At 38.1% G+C, this 27,304-nt stretch overlaps 1 protein-coding gene across 9 annotated transcripts in view; it reads left to right on the top strand.

The window, feature by feature from the left end:
• Ano4 (anoctamin 4) overlaps positions 1 to 27,304 on the top strand; it is a 310,833-nt gene that overhangs the window by 199,587 nt on the left and 83,942 nt on the right. The window lies entirely within an intron of this gene.

Raw genomic sequence — 27,304 nt, 5'->3', positions numbered from 1 at the left:
TAATTCATATATTACACCTTTTAATTCATGTATCGTGTGCCATATACAAAATGGGCATGACATAAACACCACATGACATGAAGTTGGCTTACATACTCTTTCTTCCCTTCTATCCTGTGATAATAAAAAAAGATAAAGGAATAACAAAGTCTTTAATAACAAAATAGTATAGCTATTATCCCTTAGGGACATACTAACCACAGAAATCTTGGTGCTGAGGTCATCAAGGGGAAAAATTGCTGGAAAGACCGCAGTGAAAAATTCTCTGTAACCTCCCTTTGGTTGCCTTTCTATCCTCTGACTTTGTTCTCAGTGGAATAAACCAGCTGACTGTGGAAGCTAGTTGTAAACATTAGTGATCAGCCCATCAAGCAGTGGTAACAACAGTTGCGATAGAGAGCAAACACCGTTTACTAAGCAACTCCTATATTCTAGGGCTATGCCACAGACACATTAGAACTCCATGAGGGTGTAGGTAAATGACAAAGGTTAGAGAGACTGAGTGGCTTGCTCAAGATTGCCCTGGTCAATGCTAGTTTAATGAACAGGGCAGGGAGCAAAGCGTGCCTTCTCCACAGTGCTGCCACATGAGTGGAGCCCAAGTACAATTTTTTAGCAACATTACATTAGGAAGAAGCCTGTGGGCATTAAGATATCTCTTTGCCTTTGGAATTTATTGTTAAAGCATTTGAGGTGCCTTAAGAAGATGGTTTTAGTTAACATTTTCATTGCTATGATCAAAAGACCTGACAACAACAATGTAGAGGAGAAAAAGTTTATTTTGGCTCATGGTTTCAGAGCTTCAGTCCATGGTCAGCTGACTCCATAGCTCAGGGCCCAAGGGGAGATCATGGCAGAAGGGTATGACAGAGGGAAACAGATCAGCACATAGAACCAGCACATAGAACCCAGAAATCAGATAGAGCTCTGATCACTAAGGACAAAATACAAGACCCCAAATCATATTCACTGTTATCTGCTTCCTCAAGCTACACCCTACCTGCTTACAGTTACTCAGTTAATCCAGATCAGAGGATGAATCCACTGATTAGGTTACACCTCTTGTAATCTAATGAAATGTTCTGAAACTAAAGAATATCATTTAGAGTAGGCATTCAAGTTCAGAAAAAAATAGTGGGCTCACATTTGCAGCCCTCACTGAACTACGTTTCTTGACAAATGACTCAGTGAATTGGACTTTCAGACTAGTGGGCAGAGTAGAAGGGAGAAATATAGTAAGTCACAAGATTCTGATTGTCAGAGAGGTATCAATTCCTTAGATAAAGGGATGCTTCTTGTAGCCTTTGACTCTGAAATAAATTCTTGCACAGTAGTATTGAGGGCTTTGAATGAAACAGTGAACATCATTATCAGTAACCTCCTAAGTGCAAATGCTTTTATGGAGTCTGTTTCTGGAAGGTTGGGCAACATGATTCTATAGAATTAATTGCTCATGATCATAATCTTCTGCAGGAGTTTAGGCAGGGTGTCCACCAAAGTACTGCAGTATACCCCTGAACTAATTGTCTTTGTTGTTCGAGCTTTATTCCACACAAAAAATAAATAAATAAAGTTGAGAACTGATTAAATAGCAAATAACCTCAATTCCATTAGAGTGTGTACCTATGTTTGAGAGGCAATAAAAGCAAACCAGTGCATATGCATCTCTAAAACATCAACATATAATGCCATTTGGCCCTTTTATATGTTATCACCAGAGATGAGGCTAGAGGCTGCTTACCAGCCATGGTTATTTGGCCACCTTCGCATCTGACCCCACAGAGAGCTCTCTACTACTAGCCAGCTGTAGAAACAGGCTTTCAGCATTAGTCAGTCATTTTATTGGATCATTATACTTTCAGAAGGCTCCTCTCAAAACTCAATTTCAGAAAAGATAATTCAATAGTACCCCATGGAATTTATTGCAGAATTATGATAGATAACATTTGTGTGGTGCTTACCAAGTTCCAAGTTCTTTGCAGTTACAAATTCATTTAACCCTATGAGTAAGTTATGGTCATTATCCTACATTTTTTATAGAGCAGGGAACTAAGGCACAGAAAGGGTAAATAACGTATCCAAGTTCAGAGGGTAAGTGTCAGGGCTTGGATTCCAAAGCCAGTCATTCTGGCCCCATTCTTATTCTCCTAACATTACATGTTAGTTTTCTATGGCTGCTATAACAAATCACCATGGATTTAATTGCTTAAAGAAACAGAATTTATCATCTTAGAGTTCTGGAGGCTAGAATCCAACGTAGGTCTCACTGAGCCAATTTCCATTATGGAGCCTCTGGATGAGAATCTATTTATTTGCCTTTTCTAGCTTCTAAAGGCTGTTACATTCTTTGGTTCATGGCACCTTCCTCTATCTTTAAAGTGAGTGTCACATTCTCTCTGACTTTGCTTTTGTCATTGTGTCTTCTTCTCTGGTTCTGTCTTCCTTCACTTTTTTAGGGACCCTGGTAATTACACTGGACCCACCTGAAAAATTCAGGAAACTTTTAGTCTGTTTAGTGTTGCTATAACAAAATACCCGAGATTAGGTTCTTTATTTTTTTAAAAAAAGGTTTATTTAGCTCAAAGTTCTGGAGATTCAAGAGCATGGCCCTGACATTGGCTTCTGATGAAGATTTCATGGTTAATAACCTCACCTGGTGGGAGCAAGTTCAAGAGACAGAGGTCACAAGGTGAGAAGGAAAGCAAGAGAAAGCTGGGAGAAACCAGGGTTGCTCTTTGACAACAACCTGCTTGTGCAGGAACTAATCCACTCCCGTGCTACCTAACCCACTCCACAAGACCACCTCATGAAGGTCCCACCACTTTTCAACACTTTTACTTTGGTGACAAGCTTCAATATGAGTTTTGATAGGGTCAAACCACATCTATACCATAAAACTCCCTATCTTAAGGTCAGCTAACTAAGAGCGTTAATTCCATCTGTAACATAATTTCCCTTTGCCTTATAGATAATATATTCACAAATTCCAGAGGTTATGATGTAGACATCTTTGGAGGGTCATTATTCTGCCTAGCACATCCATATAAATTTGCCAGTCCACAAAGTCCCAACAGAGGACAATTTTAATAGGAAAAAAAAAAGAAAGAATGAGGAAAGGGAAGGAGGTGGCTATTTGATTTCATTAAGTGAAATCACTTATCTATTTAGTTCAGTATCCAGCCCATAATTAAAAAGTCAATAAATGATGACTGTTGTTTTTACCTTGAGCCAGGAGTAAATTGGGAATCATTTGGAGAATCTCTGGCCTAAACTGAAATAGTGTTACTTTTAAAGTAAATGATGATCAGTGTTCCAGACGCATTACTATTTCACATTTGTGCATTAGTAACATATTCCAACTTGTTTTATAAACCTTTCCAGTATAGATATTTGAAAATTCTGATTCTTTTAGCATGTACCTTTTATTGTATTTTCTTTTGAAGTTGTCTGTTGTTTTCATTGATCTAAAATCTTTAGAGGATTCTTTAGGCAAAGAGATACCAAGATTGATTTAGGTAGGATTAATGTTCTTTTAGTGCCTCCATGACTTAGAGCAGTCTCAGGACACTTGTTTTATTGCAGTTACTTATTGGCATCAGGATCCTTGATATGCAGGTTGTTTGTATTGATCTGTAGAGTCAGGGGAGATATATCTATGTTCTGGAAATTTTTAAACTGAAATGAAAATGAAACAAGTCAGAAAGCCTAAGATTTGAGCTTCTGAAGATCATATGGCTCCTTTTCAATAAGACAAAATGACTTTAGTTTAAGGGAAAGCAAACCCTTTGGTGTCTGAGTTAGTAGTTAGCATATTGTCTTCATACTTGAGAGACATTCTGTGATAAGTCATTAGGAAATATTTTATTCGTACTTATCCATCTTTTTATAAGAACTCTTCTGTTTATCAGCTCAGTTTATTCAACAAATACTTTCAGTGTCTATTATGTGCCAAGTATTGCCCTGTGGTAGGTAAATATACTTCTATATGTTCATATGTATATGTGTTACAGGGTAAGGGTCCATTGTGGAGCTGAGGCAGACACAGCAGTCTTCTCTCACCAGTTCTTCTGATCATGCCAGAAAGATTTCAAACATATCACTCAGAGTAGCAGGCAAGAGTTTATTAGAAGAGATAAGAAAAGGAAAAAAGGGACACTCTCAAGGGAGACAGTGAATCCTCTCTGAGAAGAGAAGGATCATGTGCTTCCAGTTTTATTGGGGATGACAGGGAAGTTTCCAAAGAGTCCAGCCCAGGTCCACCTCTTGATTCTTTACTTAAAGCAAGATGACATCAGATTTCCAAGTCTCCACTGCACAAGGTAAATGTCCAGGACAACTCTAGGTCACTTTGGCCCACGCTAATTGGGACTTGTTCTTACAGATTTTATGTTTAGGGGAAATTGTTCTTATCTCTCTAGTTCTGGAATCTGTGTAAGAGTCACAGAAATTATCTCCCCCACACCCCCTGGTTCAAGGTAACTTGTATTCTTATTGGCATTTCGGGCTTGCATTTCTCATTCAGATAAGAGTTTGTTTGCTGAGGAATGCAGCCTATCCTATTGACTTCAGCCAGGCAGGGCTGCATGTACCTTGATTTTGAAAAGAAAGCATGTGGAGATCAGCACAGTGGGCCGAGTTTAAAGGATTATTTCCTTAACCTCACATTCCCATTGCTCACATCTGTGTGTTGACCTATCATATGTATAGATATTTTTATTTAAATGTTTGACTTTAAAATGTTAAATTTGATGGTCAAGAGGTTATTTTCCTTATCAAGATGGTTAAAGACAATTTAAAGCACCTATATAAGAGAAGAGATTTGTCAAATTTAGGTATAATAAAATAATGACTGGTTAACACAAAGGGGAAGGAAAGGAACCCAGATCACATCTATTGTGTGAAGTGGACATGTGTAATCACATAGGGCATTCTGTTATCAGAACCAATTGTGATCAGAAGAAACAGGCCCAAGCAGAGGGCAAGGGAACAGTTGCTCCTCACAGGCAAGCACCCCTGCAGGCTCTGTAATGCATGTCCTTCATCATCACCTCTCTTGGCCCTTGCAACAAAAATTCATTATCTGCATTTTATAGAACATAGAACAGAGTATTATAGACATTATTATGTACATTATCCAGGGCCACAATGTTATAAATTCACTTTGGGGTTAGAACCCCTATCTGTCTGATTGCAAACTCATGCTCCTTTCATAGCACAATATCAAACATTCATTGAGTGCCTCCTAGACACTGGATTAGCCATGAGACTAGCAGTATTTTCATTTCTGTTTAGAGATGGATAAATGGAACAGAGAAAGTAAGGCATTTGCCTGAGTCACACAGTTGGTAAAAGTAGGAGAACATCCTGAGCAAGTGAGGGAGGGTCATATATGGGATCTCTTGAGGCTGGGGCCTGGACAGGGCATTCCTTACTCATATCTAAGAGTGGCCCTGTGAAGGAAAAGGTGTTAAATCTGTAAGCTTTATAGATAGTAGTTTATTTAAATGACTACTGATCTAGGACCATATCTTAGAAATGTCTCTATCCCTGGGTATCAATGTGATTTATCTTACTTTCCACTTTCCTCACCTGTGAAACTGCAATCACACCATCATTTTTATGTTTCTTATTCCAGATTATTGACATAACCGCTGTCTGTTGACTAGATACTACATTCCTCCTCACTGTCACCACCACCTCCTTTTGGTCCTCCTCCTCCTTTCTGACCTCATTGCCACTGACTTAGTGGAAGTGGTGACCAACTCTTGGAATAACCATAATAGTCTTCCCCTCCTCTCTCTCTCCTGACTGCAAGTCTGTCCACCACACTCATATTGAAGGTCATGTCCAAGGCTCCTACCATGGATTCACAGAGCACCATTGCTCAAGTAGAATAAAGGTACTCTTCTACAGTATTCACAGCCCACAGGTTAGCAAGCAGAGTGTGGACAGCAGGATTTCAACCCTTCCTCATCACTTTGGTCATGCACTTTTGGCAGTGAGTGACGACAGTCCCATATGCAGTAGTATTGCTTTCTTAAGAGCTTTCAGTGATTCCCTGGGGTCTCTAGGATAAAGTTTAGACTCCTTAGCGTGGCACACAAACTGCTTTTTCAGCTTCTTCCCCTTATCTCTCGGCCTCCTGGGTTGGATACACCTACCACACAGCCATGGAGGTTGCCTAAACATTCCACGACTATCTTTCCTTCTGCCTAAGGGACACTCTTTCTCTTTTTCACTGTCTGGTGAAATCCTGTTCTTCCTTTAGGAACAAGTTCAGGGATTTTTTTTTATTTATGAAATCTCTTATGTCTCACTCTGACAGAGTTAGACTTATGGGCTCATTAGCCTTTGTAAATGCTTTGATTATGGCCCTGACTGTGTTGTACCTCCATTATTTATTTCCATGTCTGGGTACTGCGCAAAGCATGATTCAATAGCCAAAAGTAATTAGAAGGCAGTTCTAGTCTTTATTTGAGTTTTTCAAAGGACACAAAGGGAAGTCACATATATGGTTCTTGGCAACTGTTTATTATCATCCTTTCCTCTCCTTTCTTCACAGGTGAGCCTTACACAGGTGAGTCTTTTCTCTATCCCTGGCAATAACATTTTTCCTCCACCCCAACCTGTATAGCTTTTCTTCTTTTTTATTGTTGCTCCTCACCCCCAAATTTTATCCCTCTTGTTCATTACTTTGTTATATGGATTGACATAACTTTTCCACCAAGAAAAAACAAATCCATCCTCTTTAGGCCATAACTGCTAGGATTATCTTTCTTGGGTTTGGGACTATGGAAGTCAGATCCTTCTAGATTCAGCTTCAGGAACAAAAACAAACCTCAATTTCAGAGGCTTACTCAAAGGTTTGTTTCTTAACACATAATATATTAGCTGTGAATCAATTCAGATCTGTGTCACCTGTCTTCTTTATTATGAGATCTGGGCTGAACAAGCAACCTGTACCTAGGACATGCATTCTCATGGCAGAGGACAAAGTAATGGCAAAGCCACTCTAGTATCTGCTCAGATGTGCTGCATATCACTTCTGCTCATACTCCATTGGTCAAAATAAGTCTTGAGGCCAGAGGTGGTATTAGTGGGGTGAGGAATTTTAATCCTCCAGGGAAAGGATTATAAGTCACATGATAATGGATAGGGACCCATGATCCTCACAAGGACAAGCAACAAATTTGGAATCAATACAATATACCCAGGGACACCCCATGTTAATTATTTTTGTTCTGTTACTTTATATAACTCATTAGTTTGTGACTTCATCTAGGACTTAGATAATATCATTCATATATATATATATATATATATATATATATATATATATATATATTTACTTTGTTTTAAAACCCCTACATGTATAGAAAAAGAAGTATCTGTGTAGGTTAACAAGGACCTGAGTAGAAGTGAGAGAAATTTCTGTAGAGTTAAAATCAGGCTTGGTTTTAGAGTATTTCAGAAGTCACTTTTAGAAACCCTCATTATCTTGTGCAATATTCTGTCAGATTTTGTTGTGTACATGCCTAGGACAGAGAGAAGACCTCCTTCCCAAAGACCATTTCATTTTCTAGTTCCCTGTATCCCTTAGGTTCCATTCAGGGAAATAGAAACTTAGTGGTTACTTTAACAGAGAAGCAATATGAGAAAGTGAAGAATCACAGTGTCACCATGGAAATGATAAAGTCACATAGATAATAACCACAAGCAGTGTAGCCCCTACTGCACGCAGGGTTGGTAGAGCTAAAGGAAAAGGTTGAGGAATCAGAATCAAGAAGCTCAGAGGACTGTCCCAGTGGAGCTGAGCTTAGACCTCTGATGATGAGATGCTATCTCTTGATGCTAGTACCCCAGGACTGAGACAGTGCAGGGAGTCTATCTTGGGGAGTGGTTTTCTCTTTTAAAGCTGGAAACTGGAACCAACTGTCATTGTGAAGTTGAAGGATCATTACAAGGGGAACATTGTCAGGAACAGGCAGGTGAACTAGAAGGACCAAGTCCCATAACCTCTTATTTCCTCCCAGTCTCCTTCTAGAGTCCTGTACTGACAAAGCATGTCAGAGAGATGGGCAGCAAAGCAGAAATGTCATTTTTAGAGACTGTGTTATAGCACCATAGAAAAGAATAACAAGGGAGAAAGAGATAACTTCATATACAACACTTTCCCTGGATACACGGACTTTTATAATTTGACTTTAATTCTTTGGTTTATATCATCCTCAATTAAAATCAAAATGTCTCTTGCAAAGGTGAAAAACTTAATGTTATTCTTTATGTATACCCCATTATGAATAGTCAAAGATGGGGAGGAGATATTTGAGCTGTAGCTGGGAGAGAGGAAGCCGTAAAGGTGGAAGAGGGGGAAAAGGGCCAAAAATGAAAACAGAGAGATCATGGAGGATAGATTTTACCATCTTCCTTCCAAAATTTGCAGATGCATGGAGAAGTTTCTAGGACTCTGCTGCTTACTGCAATATAAAGGAACTAGAGAGAAGCAGACAGATTTGTCTCGTCATCCACACACAGGACAACTCAGCTCCTAGAAGAGAATATGAAAACAAGACCCATGGCCAAGACTAGACTGAGCAGTAGCTGTGAATGAGTCACTGAATAATAAATTTATGCAGTGACAGTCACTGGGTAATTCAAGAAAAATGTTACTATTGACTGAATTATAGTAGCACCCTAATTAGTGGAAGGTTGAGGGCATGGCTTATTCTAAATGGGAATTTTCTGATCTGGGGATTAATTAGGAAACATTATTGTTTCTAACTTGTTTATAGATTTTTTTTAAAAAAAAAAAACCTCTATCCTCTTAATTCTGGCTCACTTTTAAATACCAAATAAAATCTCTAATAAATTTGAATCTAATAAATTTGAATATTGCAATGTTTTCATTATAAATATTCATTTCAGTTCAGTGAGTAATAAGAATTAGACAGGCCTGGACAAAGGCGAATGAATCACACTTTCTGCCCTTGAGGGTTAATGGTTAAGTTCACATGAACTCTGTTTGGAACACAGGATCTGGGGTCAGTTGAAGAGGGTCCCCAAATCCCAGGTCTGTATCTCATAAAGCATGTGGTCCTTAGCTTTAATTTTTTTGTTCTATAAATAATGATAATAATAATAATAATAATAACATTGTAAAAATAAAAATAGTACTATTTTTGTTAATAATATCAATGCAATCTGATATATAAGTAATTAGGTGATTTTACTAACATGTGAACTCTCTATATGTTGATTTTCATGGCCTAGTCTTAAAGATTAAGTCTGGAGTATTGTCAGTTTCAGGGTATCACTTTTTTCTCTTCCTCTTTTCTCCTCTTTCTTACGGCATTCTTTCTCCTTTCTTTCCCCACACTTTTCCTCTTCCAGTCTCCTTCTCATCTTCCTTAATTATCCAGATTACCATTCCTCTCCCCAGGTTTTCTGTTTCTGTGTTCATCTACCTGATGTCAAAGGTACTGTTTGATCTACTGAATCTTATCAGCAGGTTTTTAACCTCTGACCCCATTAATGTATATTCTCTTATAAGGTAGCTGATTTTTAAAAATTTTTATTGATTCCAACCAATGATTTGCCAACCTTTTTCTACATGACAAGTGGTAATGTTTACTTATGTCACATACCGTCTCGTGCTTTCCTGTGTTGCTAGAAAGCACATTAGAATGCGCAGGAGTAAGGTGAGGTTATTGTAAAGGTGCCTAGAATCCATTCTAAGGTTTTACATCAATCATCCCCAAGTCTAGCAATTCTAACCATTCTTACATCAAGTTAGTTGCACAGCTCACACAGCTCACCACTGATCACCTCACTTCAGGATATTGTGTCATGTGAGTGAATTAGATTCCCCAATTTGATTGACACTTCTTTCCTGAGACCTATCCAAGTACACTATACCCTCAGACCCAGCAATGCCATCCCTTGGTATGTACTTCCTTAAAATGCTTCCAACTTTGCATCATACAGAATGTTCACCACATTATCATTAGTAATGATAATGAATTGAAAATACCCTAAATGTCTGCCAGTAAGAGATGAGCCAACAAATTATACTGTCCTCATATAGTGGTCCTCTAAGCAGCAGGGGAGATAGCTCTTTGTATCAATATGAATCAACATTACTATTGAGTAAGCAGAGCAAGTTGCAGCAGAATAAGTGAAGTTGTAAAGCATATAATACTGTATTTTTAGGAATAAGTTCATATTGGAGATCATGAAAAACCCCTGATGGTGGTAACCTCTGAAGGAAATACAGTTGAAGAGATGTACACAGAGGGACTCCATCTGTATTTACTTTTTAAGTTAGTTAGTGGGCACATTGGGGCTTGATATTATTATTGGCACATTTTTGTTTGTGTAAAAATATTTCACTAAAGGAGAAAGATCCTCACAAGACCAAAGTTCAAATTACAGGTACCTGGGGACATGTTTAAACTGCGAGGGTCAGAAATCCCTACAAAAAGTGACAAATAGCCATCTAATAATAATACAAAATCACCATTTTCGAGTACATGTATGCAATAAGCATGTTGCATTCAGTATCTCCTGATCAAACATCCTTCTGATTTAAACATTTTTGTTGTCTTTATTTGAAAGATAAGAATCTGAGGCTTAGAGAAGTTTCTATTCTAACTTCAAATAGCGCTTGGCAGAACAAAGATCTTATCCTAAATTTGTTTTTATTTTTAACCAAATAAAGTAGATATTATATTCTTTCATGATGTTGTCATCCCAATCAATAAAATATAACCCAGCTGTGTTATTTGGAAGAAAAAAAAAATCACCAGGAGCTCAGAAATTTTTAAAAACTATTGCAAGCTGGAAAACATTTTATAAGCTCTAGGGCTCATAAAAAGTAAATTCTATCTATCCACAAGGCAGATTCTTTCAATAAAGTCCACCTCCAAATTGGAATATAAGTATTAGTCTATCCGATTTAGTATACAAAATACTGAGCCCTAAAAGCAATAAGAATCATTATAAAGATATTGACTTGATTTCGAAATAAATGTCTTATTTTTTTAAATAATTCTATTTTTAAAAAACTTGAACTACCTTGGCAAACATATTATTCAAGAGAAATTCTTCCATTCTTCTTTCCTTCCTACATTCTGTCCACTCATTCTTCCTTTCTTCTCCTATCATCCTTTAAAAAAATTGAATTATTTATGTACACAGTGTGAAGAGTCAAATAGTCCTACAAGCTTGGTTAGAAGAACAGCAATGACAGGAACCCCCACCAACTCTTTATCTTTCCTCATATAAAGGGACAACCAATTTTCACTCTTTTAGCTGATTCTTTTGGTAATTACTTCCACATATCTAAATAAATTATTTTATTGTGGGTTTTTAGTTATAGCAGAATCTATTGACTTTCTGCTACAGGGAATAAGATTTAGCTTATTCCTGCCAGTTCCCACTACAATGGATACCTATTCCTTATCCTTTCTGTGTACTTATATTATAATTAGAAGCACTGTTATAATGTATATTAGTGTTTACATCATTATTACTGTATAAGTGCTACTCAGAGCTGTCACATAGAACAGTATGACTTATTTTCCTGTTCTGCATTTTTTAAAATTCTTTTTAAATTTTTTTGTTATTCTTAGATGTACATGACAGTATTGTTTTTGATTAAACTAAAGTAACAAATTCTCTTGATTTTTAGTTTTCAAAGTTTTATTTGTACTTTCCATTAATTCCATCTTAAACTGCTAGTTGTCACAATTTCAAGATGTTCAGATGCATTAGATAATCAATTTATTTCATTTTCTTGGGGAAATTACCCTGCAGCTTTCTGACAAGTTCCAATCTAAACTTCTTGCCTTCTACTCCTGGTACAAATTGTTCTGGAATTTCCCTTTATCAATATCCTTGTGTTCTCTGGGTCTCCTGCCTGTGATGCTTATTCCGTTTCCTGGACTTTTATTCCACTCTTTTCACATCCTTCAGTGACATCCTGATAGAAGGATGCATGACAGGTCATTTTTTTTTTAAACCTTGCACACTATTATGGGATGAATCACATCCTCCCAAAATTCACATGTTAACATTCTAACCCTCAGAATGTGACCTTATTCAGAGACAGGGTCTTCAAAGTGGTAGTTAACTGAAAATGAAGTAGGGCCTATATATACCATTATATGAAGAGGAAAAAGAGAAGCACAGAGGGAAAACTATGTGAAGATACACTGGAAAGATTACCATAAACCTACAAACCGAGGAGAGAGCCCTCAGAAGAACCCAATACTGCTGACAACTTGATCTCAGACTTCTAGCCTCCAGGATTGTGAGGAAATAAGTTTCTGTTGTTTAAGCCACCCAGTCTGTGATACTTTGTTATGGCAACTGGAGTACACCAGTACACATTTGTTATACTTCACTCTTTTGATAGTTTGGCTAGGTATAGAATTCTATATCTAGCCAAAATTCTTTTCCCTCAGAATGTTAAAGGTCTTATTCCATTTATTTCTAAAATTCAATATTGTTGCTAAGAACTTTAGAAACACTCCAATTCCTAATGCTGTGTAACTTTTCTCATCTGTGGTAGTTTTTATGTTAGTATGTTTGTTCCTAGTATTCTAAAATATCATAGTAATGTACCTTGATGTGGTTTTATATTCACATATTTTACTGGATACTCAGTGAACACTTTCAACATGGATGCTCCCTTACATTTCAGTTCAGAGAAGTTTTCTTGAATAATTCTTAAAAATGTTTTAGATAATTTTCTCCTTTATCTCTTTTCTTGAAATTCCTGTTTTAAATAGTAGATTTCCTGAACTGATCTTCTAATGTTCTTATCCTTTCTGTCCTTTTTTATTAATCTGTATCTTTTTGCACTAGGAGATTTCATCAATTTATTTTCAAATGCTTCTATTGAGTTTTACATTTCTATTTTTTTTTAACTTTTAAGGATTATTTGTATTTTGATGATGTTCTGGTTTTTCAAAACATATTTTGAGCTCTTTTCCCCAAAATTGCAAATATCTTCTCAGTTCTCTGGGGTTAATCATTTTTTAAAAATATTTATCACTTTATATAACCTATTTTCCCCAAACATGTTTCTTTCTGTTTGTTCTTGTTTGTCTTTTTGTATTATCCTCTATCTTTTATGTTAATAGGCTTCCTCAGATATCTAGTGAATTTTGACTGACTGTCCATATTTAAGAAAAAGAAATCAAAACTTAAGTTAAAGTTCTGAATAATAGGTGGGACCTCATACATGGCTGGATGGTTTCATTTTGGAGTCTTCACTATCAGTATCTTTAGATCTCTTTCCTAGGTTGGTCAGATTCCCCAGAGGACATTTTCCAGTCTCCTGCCTGGAAAGTTAAGGTCAGGCTGCCAGGGTTCTAGAGCCCGAGAGGATGGGAACAGCTGCTGAGTCTCAGCTTCCAGTCCTCAAACATTCACTTGCTCCTCTAGTTTTCACATGCTGTCCCTACCTCTGACTATGCATGGTGTCTTACAGTTCAATAATTATGTAAAATAGCCTCCAGTCTTCTGCTACAGTACAGGCAAAGATCTGGAGAACTAATTTCTTCCTAACAGATTTCAAATATTTACTTTAGTATCCTTTTTACCCAACTTCTAGAGGTCACCGGTGCCCCAATTCTAAGTCTTTACAGAATTTTGTAGTATAAATATGATCATTCATGATTTTTTTGTGGCACTGGTTGAAGATTTAGCATTTCCTGATCTAAAACTTTTACCACGTCTCTGTTTGCACATTCCAACATTTTGTTGCTGTTTTTTCTCCTGCTGTTTCTTCCCTTTATTACTTATACCTTTATTGAATTACACACACATAAGCACTATTATTTTCATGGAGTTTAGAGAAAGAGACAAATTGAATGCAAGTGATTAATTTTCCATCTTTACCTGGAAGCCTGAAGAGCAAGTATTTTATAAATTCCTATTAACTCTCAGATAGCAAAGATGATATCATGAAATACAATTAGAAATGAGTGGATTTTTTTTAAAAAAAAAGTCTCACATTGCTTTATATTCCAATAATTTATCATGTTAATCCTAAAAGTAGGCTTGAAAATCTTCACTAGTCAGAATTTTGAATATTATATATTTGGCCCCATAATCTTCTCATCCTTTTATTCTTAACAAGTGTATTTAAGATTAAAAATTTAGTTTTTGCATTGCACTTGCCTAAATCTCAAAAACTCTTAATAGGCCTTGCCACATAAAAAAAATTAATTGGTTGCTTTGTTCCTCTTTAGACTTTCATTAATATGAGGATATAATTTAAGTGACAGTTAACTATCATTTTGCTTCTCCTTGTTAAAAAAGAAGTCTCTATTTAAAAGTCGAACTAGGAAGGATACTTGAATATTTATTTCTAAGGCGTTATTAACCTTTACTTTTCTTCCTGTGTTGTCAAGTAATACAACTTCAGCCATCAGAAAAGGTAGGTAGGTTGGTTATCTATTGCTACCTAACAATCTACCACAAAAATTGCTGACTGAAAATTACATTCATTTTATTTGCTTGTGATTCTTTTTTTCCCCAGCAATTATGCTAGCTTCAGCTGGGCAGATCTTCTACCGGTTCCTCCTGGAGCCAATATGTAGCTACAGTTTTCTCTACTCAGCTGGCTGCTCTTGGCTGGGTTTCTCTCTCCATGGGGTTTCATCTTCAGAAAAGCTAGCTCAGGATTCTTTACCTTAGCCTAGCAGTCTTGGGGCCGCAGGCTAAGCTGGCAAGAGGGAAAGCTAGGTCTAACCATCATAAAAATAATTTCTCCCACATTCTGTTGATTAAAGCTTGTTACAAGTCCTGCAGTTACAAGAGGTAGAAAGATTGCCTCTACCTCTTGATGGTAGAAGCAAGAAATTAACATCACAAAGGAATAGGGAGGAATCACAGACATGGAGCTTTGCAGCCATTTTTGCCATCTACCACAGCGCCCTCTGGCTGTAACTTATTCATATTTTTTCTTTCTTTTTTTTTTTTAATTTTTTATTGTTGGTTGTTCAAAACATTACATAGTTCTTGATATATCATATTTCACACTTTGATTCAAGTGGGTTATGAGCTCCCATTTTTACCCCATATACAGATTGCAGAATCACATCAGTTACACATCCATTGATTTACATATTGCCATACTAGTGTCTGTTGTGTTCTGCTGACTTTTCTATCCTCTACTATCCCCCCTCCCCTCCCCTCCCCTCCCCTGTTCTCTCTCTGCCCCCTCTACTGTCATTCATTTGTCCCCCTTGTATTATTTTTCCCTTTCCACTCACTTCCTCTTGTATGTACTTTTGTATAACCCTGAGGGTCTCCTTCCATTTCCATGCAATTTCCCTTCTCTCTCCCTTTCCCTCCCACCTCTCATCCCTGTTTAATGTTAATCTTCTTCTCATGCTCTTCGACCCTACTCTGTTCTTAGTTACTCTCCTTATATCAAAGAAGACATTTGGCATTTGTTTTTTAGGGATTGGCTAGCTTCACTTAGCATAATCTGCTCTAATGCCATCCATTTCCCTGCAAATTCTATGATTTTGTCATTTTTTAATGCAGAGTAGTACTCCATTGTGTATAAATGCCACATTTTTTTTATCCATTCGTCTATTGAAGGGCATCTAGGTTGGTTCCACAGTCTAGCTATTGTGAATTGAGCTGCTATGAACATCGATGTAGCAGTGTCCCTGTAGCATGCTCTTTTTAGGTCTTTAGGGAATAGACCGAGAAGGGGAATAGCTGGGTCAAATGGTGGCTCCATTCCCAGCTTTCCAAGAAATCTCCATACTGCTTTCCAAATTGGCTGCACCAATTTGCAGTCCCACCAGCAATGTACAAGTGTACCCTTTTCCCCACATCCTCGCCAGCACTTGTTGTTTGACTTCATAATGGCTGCCAATCTTACTGGAGTGAGATGGTATCTTAGGGTGGTTTTGATTTGCATTTTTCTGACTGCTAGAGATGGTGAGCATTTTTTCATGTACTTGTTGATTGATTGTATGTCCTCCTCTGAGAAGTGTCTGTTCAGGTCCTTGGCCCATTTGTTGATTGGGTTGTTTGTTATTTTATTGTCTAATTTTTTGAGTTCTTTGTATACTCTGGATATTAGGGCTCTATCTGAAGTGTGAGGAGTAAAGATTTGTTCCCAGGATGTAGGCTCCCTGTTTACCTCTCTTATTGTTTCTTTTGCTGAGAAAAAACTTTTTAGTTTGAGTAAGTCCCATTTGTTGATTCTAGTTATTAACTTTTGTGCTATGGGTGTCCTATTGAGGAATTTGGAGCCCGACCCCACAGTATGTAGATCGTAGCCAACTTTTTCTTCTATCAGACGGCGTGTCTCTGATTTGATATCAAGCTCCTTGATCCATTTTGAATTAACTTTTGTGAATGGCGAGAGAAAGGGATTCAGTTTCATTTTGTTGCATATGGATTTCCAGTTTTCCCAGCACCATTTGTTGAAGATGCTATCCTTCCTCCATTGCATGCTTTTAGCCCCTTTATCAAATATAAGATAGTTGTAGTTTTGTGGATTGGTTTCTGTGTCCTCTATTCTGTACCATTGGTCCACCCGCCTGTTTTGGTACCAGTACCATGCTGTTTTTGTTACTATTGCTCTGTAGTATAGTTTGAAGTCTGGTATCGCTATACCGCCTGATTCACACTTCCTGCTTAGCATTGTTTTTGCTATTCTGGGTCTTTTATTTTTCCATATGAATTTCATGATTGCTTTCTCTATTTCTACAAGAAATGCCGTTGGGATTTTGATTGGCATTGCATTAAACCTATAGAGAACTTTTGGTAATATCGCCATTTTAATGATGTTAGTTCTGCCTATCCATGAACAGGGTATATTTTTCCATCTTCTAAGATCTTCTTCTATTTCTCTCTTTAGGGTTCTGTAGTTTTCATTGTATAAGTCTTTCACCTCTTTTGTTAGGTTGATTCCCAAGTATTTTATTTTTTTGAAGATATTGTGAATGGAGTGGTTGTCCTCATTTCCATTTCAGAGGATTTGTCGCTGATATACAGGAATGCCTTTGATTTATGCGTGTTGATTTTATATCCTGCCACTTTGCTGAATTCATTTATTAGCTCTAATAGTTTCTTTGTAGAACCTTTTGGGTCTGCTAGGTATAGAATCATATCATCTGCAAATAGTGATAATTTAAGTTCTTCTTTTCCTATTTTTATGCCTTTAATTTCTTTCGTCTGTCTAATTGCTCTGGCCAGTGTTTCGAGAACTATGTTGAACAGAAGTGGTGAGAGAGGGCATCCCTGTCTTGTTCCAGATTTTAGAGGGAATGCCTTCAGTTTTTCTCCATTCAGAATGATGCTAGCCTGAGGCTTAGCATAGATTGCTTTTACAATATTGAGGTATGTTCCTGTTATCCCTAGTTTTTCTAGAGTTTTGAACATAAAGGGATGCTGTACTTTGTCGAATGCTTTTTCTGCATCTATCGAGATGATCATATGGTTCTTATTTTTAAGTCTATTGATGTGGTGAATAACATTTATTGATTTCCGTATATTGAACCAGCCTTGCATCCTAGGGATGAATCCTACTTGATCATGGTGCACAATTTTTTTGATATATTTTTGTATCCGATTTGCCAGAATTTTATTGAGGATTTTTGCATCTAGGTTCATTAGAGATATTGGTCTGTAGTTTTCTTTCTTTGAAGTGTCTTTGTCTGGTTTAGGTATCAGGGTGATGTTGGCCTCGTAGAATGAATTTGGAAGTTCTCCCTCTTTTTCTATTTCCTGAAGTAGCTTGAAAAGTATTGGTATTAGTTCCTCTTTAAAGGTTTTGTAAAACTCTGCTGTATACCCATCCGGTCCTGGGCTTTTCTTAGTTGGTAGTCTTTTGATGGTTTCTTCTATTTCCTCAATTGATATTGGTCTGTTTAGGTTGTCTATATCCTCCTGACTCAATCTGGGCAGATCATATGACTTAAGAAATTTATCTATGCCTTCACTATCTTCTAATTTATTGGAGTATAAGGATTCAAAATAATTTTTGATTATCTTCTGTATTTCTGAAGTGTCTGTTGTGATATTGCCTTTTTCATCCCGTATGCTAGTAATTTGAGTTCTCTCTCTTCTTCTCTTTGCTAGCATGGCTAAGGGTCTGTCGATTTTGTTTATTTTTTCAAAGAACCAACTTTTAGTTTTGTCAATTTTTTCAATTGTTTCTTTTGTTTCGATTTCATTAATTTCAGCTCTGATTTTCATTATTTCTTGCCTTCTACTTCTTTTGCTGTTGTTTTGCTCTTCTTTTTCTAGGATTTTGAGATGAAGTATGAGATCATTTATTTGTTGTTTTTTTTCTTTTTTTAAGGAATGAACTCCACGCAATGAATTTTCCTCTTAGAACTGCTTTCAATGTGTCCCATAGATTCCGATATGTTGTGTCTGTGTTTTCATTTATCTCTAAGAATTTTTTAATTTCCTCCTTGATGTCTTCTATAACCCATTGATCATTCAGTAACCTATTGTTCATTCTCTAAGTGATACATGATTTTTCCTTCCTTCTTTTATCGTTGATTTTCAGTTTCATTCCATTATGATCAGATAAGATGCATGGTATTATCTCTACTCCTTTATATTGTCTAAGAGTTGCCCTGTGACATAATATGTGATCTATTTTTGAGAAGGATCCATGTGCTGCTGAGAAAAAAGTGTAACTGCTTGATGTTGGGTAGTATATTCTATATATGTCAATTAAGTCTAGGTTATTAATTGTGTTATTGAGTTCTATAGTTTCCTTATTCAACTTTTGTTTGGAAGATCTGTCCATTGGTGAGAGAGGTGTGTTGAAGTCTCCCATGATTATTGTATGGTGGTCTATTAGACTCTTGAACTTGAGAAGAGTTTGTTTGATGAACATAGCTGCACCAATGTTAGGGGCATAGATATTTATGATTGTTATGTCTTGTTGGTGTATGGTTCCCTTGAGCAGTATGTAGTGTCCCTCTTTATCCCTTTTGGTTAACTTTGGCTTGAAATCTATTTTATTTGATATGAGTATGGACACACCTGCTTGTTTCCGAAGTCCATATGAGTGATATGATTTTTCCCAACCTTTCACCTTCAGCCTATGTATGTCTTTTCCTATCAAATGCGTCTCCTGTAGGCAGCATATTGTTGGGTCTTGTTTTGTGATCCATTCTACTAGCCTGTGTCTCTTAATTGGTGAGTTTAAGCCATTAACATTTAGGGTTATTATTGAGATATGGGTTGTTCTTCCAGCCATATTTGTTTATTTATGTTACTAAACATGGTTTGTTTTCCTCTTTGATTATTTTTCCCCCCTTTACTGTCCTACCTCCCACTGTTGGTATTCATTGTTATTTTCCATTTCCTCCTCCTGTAATGTTTTGCCGAGGATGTTTTGAAGAGATGGTTTTCTAGCTGCAAATTCTTTTAACTTTTGTTTATCGTGGAAGGTTTTAATTTCATCTTCCATCCTGAAGCTTAATTTCGCTGGATACACAATTCTTGGTTGGAACCCATTTTCTTTCAGTGTTTGAAATATGTTATTCCAGGATCTTCTAGCTTTCAGAGTCTGTGTTGAAAGATCAGCTGTTATCCTGATTGGCTTACCCCTAAATGTAATCTGCTTCCTTTCTCTTGTAGCTTTTAAAATTCTCTCCTTATTCTGTATGTTGGGCATCTTCATTATAATGTGTCTAGGTGTGGATCTCTTACGATTTTGCACATTTGGCGTCCTGTAGGCTTCTAGGATTTGGGATTCTGTCTCATTCTTCAAGTCTGGGAAGTTTTCTTGTATTATTTCATTGAATAGATTGCTCATTCCTTTGGTTTGAAACTCTGTCCCTTCCTGTATCCCAATGACTCTTAAATTTGGTCTCTTGATGTTATCCCATATTTCTTGGATGTTCTGCTCATGGTTTCTTAACAGTCTTGCTGAGCTGTCTATGTTCTTTTCAAGTTGAAATACTTTGTCTTCATTGTCTGATGTTCTATCTTCTAAGTGTTCTACTCTGCTGGTAGTATTCTCAATTGAGTTTTTAAGTTGGTTTATTGCTTCCTGCATTTCTAGGATTTCTGTTTGTTTGTTTTTTATAACCTCTATCTCCCTGTATAGTTTATCTTTTGCTTCTTGGATTTGTTTATGCCATTCATTGTTGAAGTGATCTTTCATTGTCTGATTTTGCTGTCTGATGTCTTCCTTTAGACTCCAGATCATCTGAAACATGTATATCCTGAAATCTTTATCTGACATTCCGTTTGCTGCAGCTATTACCTCTTCTAACGTTGAGTTGACCTGCATTGCTTGTGGTCCTTTCTTTCCTTGTGTCTTCATACTGTTCGCGTTTCTTTCTGCTTGGTGAAACTGTTGTGCTATTGAATTTTCCCCCTATATATTTATATTGGTCTTGTATAGTTGTAAAGTCTCCCTCGCAGGCGCGGGCGGCGGCTCTGCCCCTCCTCCAATTGGGGCAATGTGCCTACCACGCCGGCAGGCCGCTGGGCCTGTTCTGCCAGTCGGTAGCAGGTCCGCCTACCTTGCAGGCGCCGGCGGCGGCTCTGTCCCTCTGCAGGCCGCTAGGCTTGTTCTGTCGGTGGTCACAGTTCTGCCTACTTTGCAGGCGCAGGCAGCGGCACTGCCCCTCTGCAGGCCTCTGGGGCTGTTCTGCCGGTGGGTCACAGGTCCGCCTACCTTGCAGGCGCGGGGGGGGGGGGGCGGCTCTACCCTTCCGCAGGCCACTGGGCCTGTTCTATCTGTCAGTTGCAGGTCTGGCCTGTTCTGTTGGTGGTCACAGTTCCGCCTACCTTGCAGGCGTGGGGTGGGGGGGCGGCTCTGCCTCTCAGCAGGCCGCTGCTCCTGTTCTGCCGGTGGGTCGCAGGCCCGCCTACCTTGCAGGAGTGGTTGGCAGCTCTGCCCCTCCATGGGCCACTGGGCCTTTTCTGTCCCATATTTTTTCCTCAGAGAAAATATACTCATTCCCATCCTAGGTCCCCTATGGATACCATCCCAATATTGCATCAGGCTCAAAAGGTCCAGGATCTCCTGTTCTTCATCAAGTTAGTTGGAGATGAAAATCCTTGGATACAGCTTTATGGTTGTGGCCAGAGACCTGTAAACTGAAGAGACAAGTCATCTGCCTTCTACATTTTCAAAATGTAGTGATGGAACAAGGACATAATCGTGACAATAGGCACTACTGTTCAAAATGGGGAGCAACAGGAAGCATGTCATTTTTATTCTCCAGATTAATTCAGAAATTCAACTGACACTTGGTTCATTCTCCTTTATTCCAGAAAAAAAATGCTTTCATCTATTATCTGGCTTTGTTTCCTGTCACATGTCTTAGATTTTTAAATATGGAGGTCCAATAATGTGTCTAAAATTCTAAAATAATCCTAAAGACCCATATATAAATAGTCAAGTGTTTCTTGATAAAGTTACCACTTCCTCTTGAACTTATAAACCACAGAGATTTAAAATTTTCAAACTTTTGAGAAAACTTACTTGTTTTATCAATCTCCAAAATTCCCTAATATATGTTTTTTAAAAAAAAAAACTTTAAAAATCCTCTTCACTGCCTTTATTTCCCCCAAAAAGCAGAATCACATACAAACATTATTATAGGATGAAACTGATTTTGAGAAACTTCAAGTTAGGGGAATAAAAAGGCAAAATTTAACTATCAAATAATCTGACAATTTCTGACACATCCAGAGGGCCTTGGAGTCATAAGGAACATGGTTTATTAATCACTTGAGCCCTAGAGTAGGGAATAAGACAGAGCCCTACCTTCATATTAGGAGTTTGCATTCTACAGGGAGGGAGTCCAACAGTGGACTGGCAGACAGGTGTCTCCCACTCATGCCCCAATTAAAAATTTCAGAGAATAAACTATAATAAGATAAAATGAGATAATGGGTTAGGAACAGTGATTTTCAGGTAAAAGGGAGACTTTCTTACCTAGGCTGGTGACATTCAAGACCCAAATGTTGGAAAGAACTGTGTAGACCAGAGAAAGGAATTTGGCCTTTATTCCAAATCTATGATAATCCATTGGAAAGTTAAAGCCTAAGAATAATTATTCATTCTTTTAAAAGATCATTGTGTTTGTTCTATAGAAGATGAACTAGAGGGAGAGTGAAATTATAAAGAACAGTTAAATGGCTATTACATACTGTAATTTTTTCCTGGGAAGAACTTTTAACAAGGTAAGAAAGGACCAGATTCAAGATCACAGTTGGGAAAGACCTGCAGAACTTGATGGATTGGGTGTCAAACATAAGAGAAGGAGAGTCAAGGGTGAATTTCAAGTTTGTGATTTATGAAATTGGGTGCATAGCAATGCCATATTTTTTAAGATGGAAGAGAATAGAAGAAAGGGGATTTTTTTCTTTTACAAAGGTGGAGTATACATTCTGGATACTATGTAACCCTGTTCTTGGTCAATTAAAGATTTATGACCTTGTTTTCCTAAAAAGTAACTGCATCCCAAAAAGATTTGATGACTTTCTTGAGACCACACAACTTAAGTGGGAGAGCAAGACTTGAAGCCAGGTCATCGGGCAATTATACATGGTCTTATAGGGCACACTTTGTCCCTCTCATGCTTGCCTGCTTAAGTTACTGTAGCCATAGTAAGGTACAAGGTCCAGATTCCATTATTTAGGTAGTTAGTAGCTGGTCTCTGCCTGCATGCTCAAAATATCACCCACAACTTAGACAACCGTTTGCCTGCACTGTCAATACAGTATCATCTAGCCACATGTGGCTGTTCAAATTTTATTTTTAATCCACTAAAATTAAAGTTAACTTTCTCAGATGCACTAGCCATAGTTCAAGGGCTCTGTAGCTGTGCATAAGTGATCAGTATTATAGGGCATAGTGCACAGAGAATTTTTTTAAACAATGCTGGGACTTAAAAATCCAGGGCATTGCACATACTAGGCAAGAGCTTTACAAACTGAGCTACCTCCCCAACCCAGAATGTTTTCATTATCTCAGAAATTTCTATCCAAGAGTGTTGAACTTTAGATAATTCAAACTATTATAAAATGTCCCTTGGTTCTATGAATATGATGAAAATGGAGTCTTATCCTAATAACTGCAGTCTAAGAGGAAAGTTTAGAAAAAGAATTGAGTTGTTTTCTGCTTTGAAAGTGGCACATTTCATACTAGGCTGATTTTAAACCTAGCACTAATGAGCCCCTTTCCCCAATTCACAACCTTGAAGGTTTGTGTTTCTCATTTTTTCTACCAAGAACAGAGGCTTCTCTGAGGAGGGGAGCTGGGTTTGTTTCACCTTGGCAATCCCTCCCTCAGAATGCATACCACCCTGTAAGCTTCCCGTTTTCCACCCTCTTCCATATATACACACACTCAGTGACAGTGCTTAGGACAGTGCCAGCATAATATTTACTTGTTAAACAACCCAGCATATTACAGTATTTTATAGCCCTGCTGTGAACCGTTGATATAGGAAGAACCTATCAGTAAAGAGCAAACACAACTCCAGGAGGTCAGTAGCTAACACTCATTTGCAAGGCATATTTCCTCCCATTCCTTCTTTCCTAGCCTAGAGGATATGGGGATCCCAGTCCCCCAGCACCCCAAGTGAAAGCCCAGGCTTCTCACCACCATAGGAAGCAGAAGGCTAGCTGAGACTCTGGGGGCTTCAGGCTCCAATCTGCCCATTACTTATTGAGCAGGTCAAGGGGTCCTTCCTCCCAGGGCATGAGTGAGGCATCCAGAAGATCCCCTTCACATATTTATGCACAAAGGCAGCCCTGTGCTCCTAGGGGTTTCCTTTTCAAAGAATTGAGAGATTTGGAACAAAGAAGATGGTTTCTGAATCCCTTCTTGCCACTTGCTGGTTGTATGAATTTGGGGAAATGATACCATCCCTCCAAAGGGGTAGAACAAGGAGATGTGTGTACCAAGCTGTGGTCTCAGAGTCGATCCTCCACCAGTTCAGTTGATTTCCTTCTTTATCCCTCAGAGGGATGGTAAGGATAGACCCAGAATATAAACACATTTTCTTCTTAGGCTTTCTTGAAAAAAATTGTTTTTTCAGTTTAATAGGTAGTATACATGATAAAAATTTCCTAAGTGTACACAGTGAGATTTCCTTTCCAAATTTCCAGCCACTTTGTTCTCCCAGAGGCAACCAGATGTGTATATACCCTTCAATGGTCATTCTATGTATGCACCAGAAAATATGTATGTCAATATATTTCTATCTGGGTGCTTCTATCTGGATATTTTCCTCTGATACAAATAACTATGTAGCTGTTTTGAATTTTGTTTCCTCCTGGTACTATCTGAGAGACTTTAAATATTTTCACTGAGCATCCTTCATCTCTTTAAAGTATCTCACTGTAGAGTTGAATCATATTTGTTTATCCTACTCTTCACTGATGAATTATTAGGTTATTTCAAGACTTTTGCTATTATAACCCATGCCATAGTGAACATTCTTGCACATCTGTCACTTTCCACATGGGTAAGTATATTTGTAAATTTCTAAAAGATTAATTTCTGGGTCAGAGGATATATAATGAGGACATGCGGATTTTTGGTGAATCTGGTCAAATGACCTCCATAGTTTGTACAAGTTTTCCTCCTCAGCAATATATAGGCACAGAACTGAGTTTATCAGCCCACGTTGAGCCCTGCTCAGAATCTTGGGGCTCCAAGTCTTATATTGGCCAGAATTTTTCATCTTATATCATGTGTATGCATGCATGCATATAAGTGCAATCTCATTTGTGTTATTTGTGGCTAAGAAAAGTATAAGAATATGATATAGGGAAATATCAGTCTTCAGTGCTCCTTCTCATAATCCTCCTGTTGGAAACAGTGACAGAGAAAATGAGACTGCTCCATGCCCCACCAGAAGAGCCTTAAATGTGCAATGTTAAGGGAATGGCTCTGTTGGTAGTTGAAAGAAATGGAGAGGACAGAAAGGGCTCCAAGAAGCAAGAATAGGGTCAAGATTTAAGGAGATGAGATACAGTTCCATAGCTCCTAGACTGGCTAGTGTCCTCCAGAAATCAGCTCTTTTGATTTAACTTTAAGTGTTTGTCCTGTACTTTGCCCTATGCTAGTGCTATAATACAGAGATGGGCATGGCTGATATGTGCCTTCAAGATACTCATACAGACAAGGCAGGAATATAGGCAGATAATTTTGATATAATGTGATAGAAGCCACAGTAGTGGTGACAGCTAATTCTGGGAGCCTAGAAATGCCAGTCAGAAGGCACAGCACTGCTTGTTGTCTCACCTAATTATAAGAAACCCCCGAAGAGTAATTATAGTGTTATACCTATTTCACAGATGAGGAAACCAAGATCCAGGAAAGTTGAGGGATGACCCCAACACCACAGAGTAAGTGGCAGTGCTGAAGCATAGACTGAGGTCTGTCTCACTTCAGAGGCTTAAGAGAAAGCAATGATGATGTTGAACACATTGAAGGCTTTTAAGCACATCTCCCTCTTCATCCATTCAATGGTTTCTTCTTCCTCCTCTGGCATAGCACCACACTGCATTTCAGGGTGAGGATGGGGTGTGGAGCAAGAGCTTTGGAGGGAGATATACCCTAAGCTGAGGTTGTAGGGATGCATGGAAACAAGAAGAGCATTCCAGGCAGAGTTCCTCTTGGGCTGACCTCAAGCAGAGCCAACCTGCAGGAGGCTCTGATGTATAGAGAGAAGCAGGCAAGTGGGGTGACTAAGAGGGCAGCCTCTGCAACCAGATCCTGATTTGCCCCTTGGCAGATAAGTGTGTTTCAGCACATCCCATAACCTCTCTGATTCCTCACCTGTAAAATGGAACAAATAAGCCTCACGTTGTGGATAGTTGTAAGGATTTAATGAGTTTGTGCATTTAGGGTGTTTAGAATAGTGCCTGGCACATGTCCCCTATATGTGTTCTAGGCTCCAGGTACAACCTAGATATAAGGAAACTGAAACAAGATTTTGGAGCAGGCCCCTAGTTCTTATTATAGAGAACCATCACACATGGGCTCAGAAGATGAAAAGTGGTACTATAAAAAGAGAAGGAAGCAGAAAAACATTTCATGGAGGAGAGATATAGGCTTTTAGCCCCAAATTGTCTCATCAAGCATAATCGTGCTTATCAGCTTTCAGTTATCATCTGAAATTGTTAGTCAAAATGGGCTTTTTATTTGTTGTCTATTTCTTTATGACATCTTTATTTGGTATTAAAAGGTAATGGCCTGTCCCAAATAAGGTGCAAAAGCAGAGAAAGATCAAATAAAAGGAACTGCACTCGATGTAACTCTTGGTTTGTTTTTTTTTTTTTCCTCTTCCTTTCTGATGTCATAAAATGTCTTCAGAAAACCCAAGAGAAAATACGAGATAAATGCTGCAGCTTCCTTGTTTACGCACACAGCATTCATCTCTCACCCACCACGTCAAATCACCTTTCTCTGAGGGCAATATTTTCTAAGACAATCCAAGAGAAGCAAAAGTGGGAGGAAAATACTTCTCCAAGGGATCAGACTTTTGTCTTCATATTCTCCAGCCTTTCTCCCCTTTATCTGTCATTCCACTCTCATGTTCTCAACTCTGTTCCCCCAAACTGAGCTCCATGCCTGGACCACCCTTCCTCTGGGCCAGTTTTATCTCATCAATTACAATTAATCAGCATCCATCTTCTCCAGAAAAATGTGTGACAGCTATTTCCTCAGCATAAACCCATGACCTCACATATCCATGTGCCAGCTACTCACTGGACCCCAGGGCTACAGCTTGCTGTCCTGAGTGAACCCACAGTCCTATGTGGGAGAAAAGGCATGAAAAAGGAGGTTGAGTCTACCTTTCTCTGCCATAGGCGCATGTGCGTTTTGTTTATGGTCTGTCTTACCCGTTAGACTGTAAGCTTTTCTATTTTGCTTGCCAATGTATCATCAGTACCTTGTGGAGTGCCCTTTGTAACTATCTGATGAAGAAATGAATACAAATGACAACATAGAATGACCAGTCAATCAATGTGTTTGCAAGGCAATAAATAGTACAGAGGAGGGAACACTGCATTCTGTGAGGGACAGGAAAACAGTTGGAGCGGTGGAAAACTAGAGGAGATGATCTCAAAGCTGGATTCTGGGGTGGTGGTTATTAATATTTGTATGTCTTTTCATAGAGTCTGACTTATAGGCGGATCCCAATAAAAGTTTACTGAGTTGATAAACTTTTAAATTTTAAGATGCAATTACACTTAGTGTTGCTAATATTCTACCATATTTCACATTTCTGCATTTCTGGGACGAGAAGACATGGCCATTTTATGC

Source organism: Marmota flaviventris, chromosome 3 (assembly GCF_047511675.1).
Source record: "Marmota flaviventris isolate mMarFla1 chromosome 3, mMarFla1.hap1, whole genome shotgun sequence".
In the NCBI taxonomy this organism is placed as follows: domain Eukaryota; kingdom Metazoa; phylum Chordata; class Mammalia; order Rodentia; family Sciuridae; genus Marmota; species Marmota flaviventris.
Note: the sequence above shows the minus strand (reverse complement) of the source record. Positions and strands in the feature narration are given on the sequence as shown.